Source organism: Danio aesculapii, chromosome 16, assembly GCF_903798145.1.
Source record: "Danio aesculapii chromosome 16, fDanAes4.1, whole genome shotgun sequence".
NCBI lineage: Eukaryota > Metazoa > Chordata > Actinopteri > Cypriniformes > Danionidae > Danio > Danio aesculapii.
Genome location: NC_079450.1, coordinates 22847873 through 22856382, shown reverse-complemented (window position 1 = coordinate 22856382; position 8510 = coordinate 22847873).

The window sequence follows — 8510 nt, the reverse complement described above, 5'->3', positions numbered from 1 at the left end:
TTAATCAGCTCACTTCTGAGAGCTGCTTATGGACGGGAGGGAGACAAACTCTGTCGGAGAACGAGACGGAAACCATCCGCTGCAGTCCAACAGACTGGAGAACTGAGAGAGGAAGAGAAGGGGAAAACTGAGGCGGAGGGAGGAAAAGACTGACGGGCGACAAAGAGATTGAGAGCTGTGACAGGTTGATGTAAGAGAAAGTGGCAGAAAAAAGAAACATGAACAATAGAAGTGGCAACAATTTTCACTATACACCTGATAAATGAAAAACAAAATATAAAATAAATAAACACATTTAAAATATAATAAATAATATTTGTAGTAGAAAATTGTGCTTTTTGCCTAAGAAATTATTATTTATATAATAATGACATCATATTTTCATATTATTCATACAGAAATCTTATTATTGTTATTGATAATAACTATCAATAATAATAATCTTTTTTGTGACTTTTTGCAGATATTATTAATAATTATTAGAATATTAATAAATTAATTTGGAAAAAATCATGAAACAATGTCATGCACTGAAGTTCCATATATTTTGTATATTTCAAAAACTATTTATCCAATGTAAACAAATAAATATACTTATAATAACCACTCAATGATTCCACATTTTCAATTTGGTCCAGTAAAGGAATGGTCACTGTAAGAAACCTGTACATACACGAATGGTAAATCTGCTAAATTCCCTCAGCTGAAACAGAACTTTGATCTTTTACCATCTAATGTTTTTAGATATCTACAGCTGAGAAATTCTCACATCTATCTCCTACTTTAAACTATTAGCAGATTAACATGGTGTATATAAATTACTTTCTGCCTCTCCTGATGCCTCTAATTTGATTACCCATTTTATAGATGTTTTTACTGATCAGTTCGACATAAGATTTAGGCATTCAAATTACCAGTGAGGACTGGAAAAAGTCTATCAAGGTCATAAATACATGTTCTATTAACTCAAGATCTCAACTAATCCAATTTAAAATAGTACATTGGCGTCATTATTCTAGGGTTAAGCTTGATAAATTCTACCCCTCCATCTCCTCTAAATGTAACAAATGTGAATCTGCGGAAGGCTCCTTAGAACATCTTTTTTGGTCAGGCCCAAAACGTTTCGAGTCATTTTTAAAAAAATTTCAGATTCTGCTCTAAGGCTTATTCTTGTTATCTCACCCCTGATTCAGAAATCGTTGTTTTTGGTTGGTGTAACTCACTTTGTGGGTTCAAGCTGTCTAATATGGAATGGTGATAGTAAAAAAAAAAGTATTCTTTGTCTATGGAAAAGGCAGCAAAACTATTTTTTAAATCCTGGCTTTCAGAATTTTATAGCAGTTTACATTTAGAGAGACTTAGACAAAATCTTTCTGATAGCATTGCTGGCTTCAAAGCCACCTGGAAACGCTTTTTTAATTATCTGTCAAATGCCAGGGATAACAGTTTAAAGGTATGACCTTGTCATTGTCTGCAAGATCACCATATTGTCTGTGCCCACTGGCCTAGAAATATATGTGTAACGTTGTTAACCTATGTATAAAACTGGAGGAACTGATGTAATAATGGTTTGAAAAACAAATTCTGTCTTTTGTCCTTTTCTTTTCTGTCTTTATAATTGTTGTTGCATTTTGTCTTGCTCTGTGTTGTTTTAAGGTCAAAATAAAAATATCATATTAAAAAAACGAATTCTCAGAAAACTATTCTTATTATTGAGATGTTTAAAAACATTTATTGTTTTCAAGCCATAATAATATTTTTTTCCAAAAAATTTTTTATAAAGATTTTATAAAACTTTAAAAGTATTTTAAAAATATTATTGTACTTTTATTATTTAATAATAATCACAAAATAAGAAAAGACATTTTTATTATAAATATAATACATTTTAAAACATTTTAATCGTATTTTAAAATAATGAATTTATGAATTTATTTATTAATGAATAATGAATTAATTTTAAAATAATTATTTTAAAAATATATTAAATTTAGTGTTTTTAATTCATTCATTCATTTTCTCTTCAGCTTAGTCCCTTTATTAATCTGGGGTCGCCACAGCGGAATGAACCGCCATCTTATCCAGCATATATTTTACACAGTGAATGCCCTTCCACACAGAAATGCCAACTGACCCAGCCAAGGCTTGAACCAGCGACCTTCTAGCTGTGAGGCGACAGCGCTACCCACTGCACCACCACACCACCGTGATGGCCTAAATTTTGTGTTTTTAAAAATGAAAGAAAATGTTAAATTTGTTTGTGAAAAAAAGTAAATGATTTAAAATTATTGGTTTTTAACTAATTTAATAAAAACTAGATTGATTGACGAATACAATCTTGAACATGTACTTACATGGTGAACTGAAGATTTTATATATAAAAAAAGTTCACATCAGGTTACACCATTAAAAGTAATAATTGCTCATCAGATCAGCTGGAAATGGCTAATGGCACAACACTCTTTCCATCTATGTAAGGCCATTTTAATTTGTACACAGTGCTGATGAAGTGACTAAAAGACATGATTCTACAGTGACTAAATAGTGGACAATAGAGGTAATCACAGACAGCAGAGGCGCAGAGAACAAACAGAAAGCAGACAGATGCTAATGTCCACTATCCGTCAGTGAAATGTGCCCACTCATCCACCTCTCTCCGTCTGAACACAAGACACAAAAGAGAAAGGCAAATAATGAGTGCAGGCATTTAAAACAGCCTACATCCCTCTCTCTCCTTCTCCTCCTCACCAGCCATGTTATTGATCACCTTTAACCTCTGCTTTCAGCACTGTCAAAACTACCATTTAGTGCCTCCCCAGGGCCGAGTGGCCATCAATGACACCCCTGCCCCATAAATCATTACCAAGCCTGTGAGGGTCTGCTGCCCAGGGGCCTGACATTCAGGGGCAAAACTCAGCCAATGTTCCCTCAACACGGCCCCGGGGGTCAGAGGTCAACCCATCAACCCTGTGCCAGTCACTCCCTTGGCCCACCGCTGGCACTCGTTTGATTTTTAAATCAAAACAAAGGTCAGGAAGATCGTCCTCTTGCTCTTTGCACCACTCGAGTGACACTTTCACGCCGTTAACACTCCTAATCGGGCTCACGGCCTGCAGGACATGCTCCTACCACAGGGGAGGCAGGCGGTGTCAGAGGTGATGCTCCAAAATCTGCTGGAATAAATCTATAAGTTTGGGTCAAAATAAGGTTTAAGCCATGTTGGATGATTCGCTAAAAGATACTGTCGCATTTAGCGGACTAAGAGAGTTTTATTGTGTTCAGCTCTGCCTGGCCACTGAAGTCTGTGTGGAGAAAAAATTTTGATTTTGATTAAATTATATTGATATTAATAGTTAAAATCCTAAAGAAAACATAATTGAACTAGTGTTTTTTTTAACTACAAATTAAATTTAAATACAAGTATCTTTATCAGCAAGTACTAAAACTGAAAATATGTCTAAACGTGAGTGCTAAAAATAAAAGTATCGAAATTTGTGAGTCCCTCATTTAAATATCGATATCGGCAAGGACTAAAAAATAAAAGTATTTGGTGAATACTAAAAATGAAATTCTCTGTATAACAAGTACTAAAAATTAAAGAATCAGTATCCGCAAGTACTAAAACTGAAAGTATGTCTAAGGGTGAGTGCTATAAATGAAAATATCAGTATTTGTGAGTACCTCATTTAAATATCGATATCGGCAAGGACTAAAAAATGAAAGTATTTGGTGAATAATAAAAATGAAAGTATTGGTATAACAAGTACTAAAACGAAAAGATTAGAATCAGCAAGTACTTCAAAATTTAAGTATTAATATCAGCAATTACAAAAAAGTGAAAGTATAGGTATCTGTGAATACTAAAAATTAAAGTATTGGTATTTGTGAGTACTTCATTTAAATATCGTTAGGAACTACAAAAAACGAAAGTATTTGGTGAATACTAAAAATGAAAGTATCGGTATAACAAGTAGCAAAAACAAAAAGATAAGTATCGGCAAGTACTTCAAAAATTAAGTATTAATATCAGCAATTACAAAAAAGTGAAAGTATAAGTATCGGTGAATACTAAAAATTTAAGTATCGTATTTGTGAGTACTTCATTTAAATATCGTTAGGAACTCCAAAAAACGAAAGTATTTGGTGAATACTAAAAATGAAAGTATCGGTATAACAAGTAGCAAAAACAAAAAGATTAGTATCGGCAAGTACTTCAAAAATTAAGTATTAATATCAGCAGGTACCAAAAAGTGAAAGTATAGGTATCTGTGAATGCTAAAAATGAATGTATCGGTATTGATGCATGCAGAACAGAGTCGTTCAACAGCGGGCAGGTGCTGCTTCAGTGGTGACCATTCAAATATTGTTGGAATAATTTGTAAATTTGGGTCCCAGTAAACTCTGAGCCATGTCAGATTCAAAGAAATAATAAAATCATTCTCAAAAAGATACTGTTGCATTTAGGAGGCTATAAGGCTTTATTATGTTCAGCCCTGCATTGCTACTGTGTAGGGTAAAAATGTTGATTCTGTGTTTATTTAAATTATATTGATATTAAAAGTTAAAACCCTAAGGAAAATATAATTTTACCAGTGTTTTTTTTTTAACTACAAATTACAAGCTGCAATAATGAAAGCATCAAAATCGGAAAGTACTAAAGCTGAAAGTATGTCTAAAGGTTAGAGCTAAATTTTAAAGTATCGGTATTTATGAGTAATTTAAAGCAATATCGGCAAGTACTAAAAAAAAGTAAAGTATTGGTGATTAGTAAAAGTGAAAGTATTGGTATAACAAGTACTAAAACTGAAAGTATATGTAAAGGTGAGTACTAAAAATGTGAAGTACCGTTATTTGTGAGTACCTCATTTAAATATCAATATTGGCAAGTACTAAAAAAGTTAAGTATTGGTGAATACTAAAAATAATTGTATCACAATGACAATTACTAAAAAATGAAAGAATCAGTATCGGCAAGTACTAAAACTGAAAGTATATGTTAAGGTGAGTACTAAAAAAGTTAAGTATTGGTAAATACTGAAAATGAATGTATTGGTATATTATGTACTAAAAATGAAAGAAACAGTATTGGTATCAGCAAGTATTGATATCAGCAAGTACAGAAAAGTGGAAGAATAGGTATCGGTGATATTAAAAATGAAACTTTCGGTATCGATACATGCAGGATCTCGTTCCACAGGGGGCAGTATCAGAGGTGACCATCCAAATACTACTAGAATAATCTGTAAATTTGGGTCCCAATAAAGTCTGAACAATGTCAGATTCAAAGACATAATAAAATCATTCTCTAAAAGATACTGTTGCATTTAGGAAACTCTGAAGTTTTATTTTGTTCAGCGTAGAGTCCTTTCTGAGATGGAAGTTTGTGATGCAGAAGTTTTAATGTTGCTGTTTTTGTCGTCTCATCAGGACATTTGTTTGCATATTTTAATGGACTTTAATATAATTAAAAGATAATATAAATTAATCTGTGTTGAAATGCTGTGTAATAAGTTGTATGACTGTTCTGTATTACCGAAATGTTTATTACTGTAGCAGTTTATTCATTTTGTCTAAAATACTAGCATATCAATATATTGTGTCCAGTTAATTACTTGCAGTTTCACAAAATAATTCCCTTCAGGGTGATACAAGGTCCTGATCAGCCTGCCAGGGTTTATTCTCCAATAATAACCGGCTGGATGTACATTATCCTTTACTTATTATTAGTAAACGTGACATAACTACATTTGTTTACACCAAAGAAAAAAATAATAAACAGTATTAGTGCACGTGCACAGACAAATACCCCTATTTTCAGACAATTTAGCAACAGCTACCCTAAAACATTTTGAAAATTCTATCTCAGTCCATCCCATAATCAGAGTCTGCCAGAAAGATTGAGAAAAATCTCTATTACTCCCAATCCAACTCCAATCAAACGCCCTCATTTGCAAGTTGCAATGTTTTGTTTCCCAAAACATGAATGATGAGCTGATCTAGGTGACAGCTGGATGTGAAGGAGCTTGGCATCCCCTCAGGAGGAAAGCCTCATCCCCCTCGTCTCTCCCCACACTGGAGGTGAAACACAGAGGATTAATTGGTTTATCGCCTTTTTCGCTATGCTTGGTCCCAGCAATTAAATATTGGCCCTGGGCCCTCTGTGACCATTAGCGTACAATGCAGTGTTAACTGGGGCCGCTGCGGTATCATGTTTGTGTGCACGCAGGGCCACGACCACATTAGCAAGGCGTTAAAAAGTTAGCCAGACTTAAATTCATCTCCACGTTCTGAGGGCCAGCAGTAATTGATTGTTGCGCTCCAAACTTGGAGAGTAGTTTCTCAAAGAGACAGGAGAGAGGGTAAATAAGGGATTTCAAAAGCTTATCGGGTTTACTATTTACAGAAAAAGGAGGAACGGACAACGCACAAGAAGTTGAACACATGAAAGAAGAAAAAGCAAATAAAAAAGCAAGCTCGCATTTTAAGTCTGTATACGCCGGGAGGAATAGTTTAGTGGGGTGGGTTTAGCAGCTTTCATATCTTTCTTTCTCCCTCTCTGTCTATGTTGCTTCCACTCCCTCAAGCCGTCAATTAGTGGGCCCGAGCTTCTGAGGGCCAGACTCTTCCTCACATGTGCCTTTGTTGCAGTGACATTGACTCTCTCTCCCAGCAAGACGTTTGAAGGTTAGGATAAGACACTGTCCAGGTTATCCATGGGTGCTCTCTGGGGTGCTGGTCTATGCCTCCCAGGATGAATAGTGTGTTGAGGAAGCAGGCTAAAGGGCCTTTCAACTGCACCAGGCTGCTCGCACACAAGAGTGGCTTGGCTTGGGGCCAGTATTTGTGCACTCACATAGTGCTTCAAGTTGTCTTCAAAGAGCTATTGAATGCTGGAGTGTCCAGCTGTGGAAACTGGACTGAAGAGTCAGTGGGGACGTGCTTGCTGTCTCCACAATATTAATCGGAAAAATGGCTAGTTAAGTTGAGACTGCTTTAACAATTTGGATCATTCTGGCTTAAGGCCGTGATATACCAAGCCATTAAGCAGCTGGTCTTGGCCTCAGACATCATGGCCATGGACCGTTGGCTGAAAATCTGATGCCTAAGGCACACAGAATGGAAAACTCACATGTGTGCTGCTTTCTTTAATGGCCCACCTAGAAACAAAGCCATGACACCAAACCCCCTCGTGGAAGAAAGGGACTGAGTTTACAACTGTGACAATGAGTGTTTATAAGAATTAACTATACACTTTCTTTCACAGCATAAATGATCCAAAGGCTTTGCTAGAGGCATATGCACACCACTGTGTTGCTGTGGGGTAACTGACATTACTGTTTCATTATTGCATTGTATGTGATATTTTATTCTGACTGGTCAGTCACAACATTACACGGTGTGTTATGTAAGGGATAATGTGTATAAAGTAGATTGTTCTCACAAAATTAACCCTGGCTTATCAGCAGCCCAACGTGAAGCAGAGGGCTGTTGTATAGGACTGAAGGACTTTATTTATTCTATGAGAACAACCCAGCAAGAATTTTTTGTTTTTATAAGATGTCTAAAAGATGTCTAATTGACTTTTAAACATAGTCGTCTTGGCTCAAACAAGGCTTAATTTGGGCTGTCAACACGTCTAATATAGGCCAAAACTAGACTTGTCATCAAACAAACAGAAATGAATGACTACACATATAAAGTCTGTCTAATCTGTCTATTTGACGACTAGTCAACTAGTTTTGGGCTATTCTTAGATGTCTATTAGATTTTCACTGACAGCCCAAGTTTAGCCTTGTTTTAGCCAAGCTATCTACATTTATGTCTATTAGACATTTATTAAGTTCAAAATTGTTTGCTGGGATCCATCTAAATGTACATTATCCAGCTTATTACATGGCTACTTGCAACAAAACTAAATAATTAAAATCAAAACATTGATCTGAGCTGTAATAATGTATTAAATCTTTAGTTAAACAAAATAAAAATGGCTGAATGCAGCCTACAATAGATCACAGGATTAGCCCAAACATTCAAGAACAATGGTGTTAAAGGTAAGCATATATAATATTAATGTATTCACTAATGGTCAAGAGTAATCATGGTACCCAGGTGAGTTTGTGTTATCAGTTTCAGTGGTTGTTATCTGGGAATAAACTACATTGAAATGCCATGATTGGCCAAACAGAATCAAGTATTCCAGAGAGCTGTGTAATAATCCCCAATAACAGCCTTTTTCAAAAGCATTGCTGAATAACATCCCACTCATACTGTACAAATATCAAGAATAGGGTTGTCACGATACTGGAATTCGATACTAAAGTTTTAAAACATCCATTTCCTGCTAACATTTGAGCGCTGTTGAGCACGTTCTTAAACACAGCTGATTTGCCATTGTGTTCACGTGCTCAACAGAATTGACTGTGATTGACCATGAAGGTCATCAGTTCACCGGTTTGTTTATATGACATTCAAGCGATCTGCTGATGAATTGAGGCTTTAAAATGCTCCAG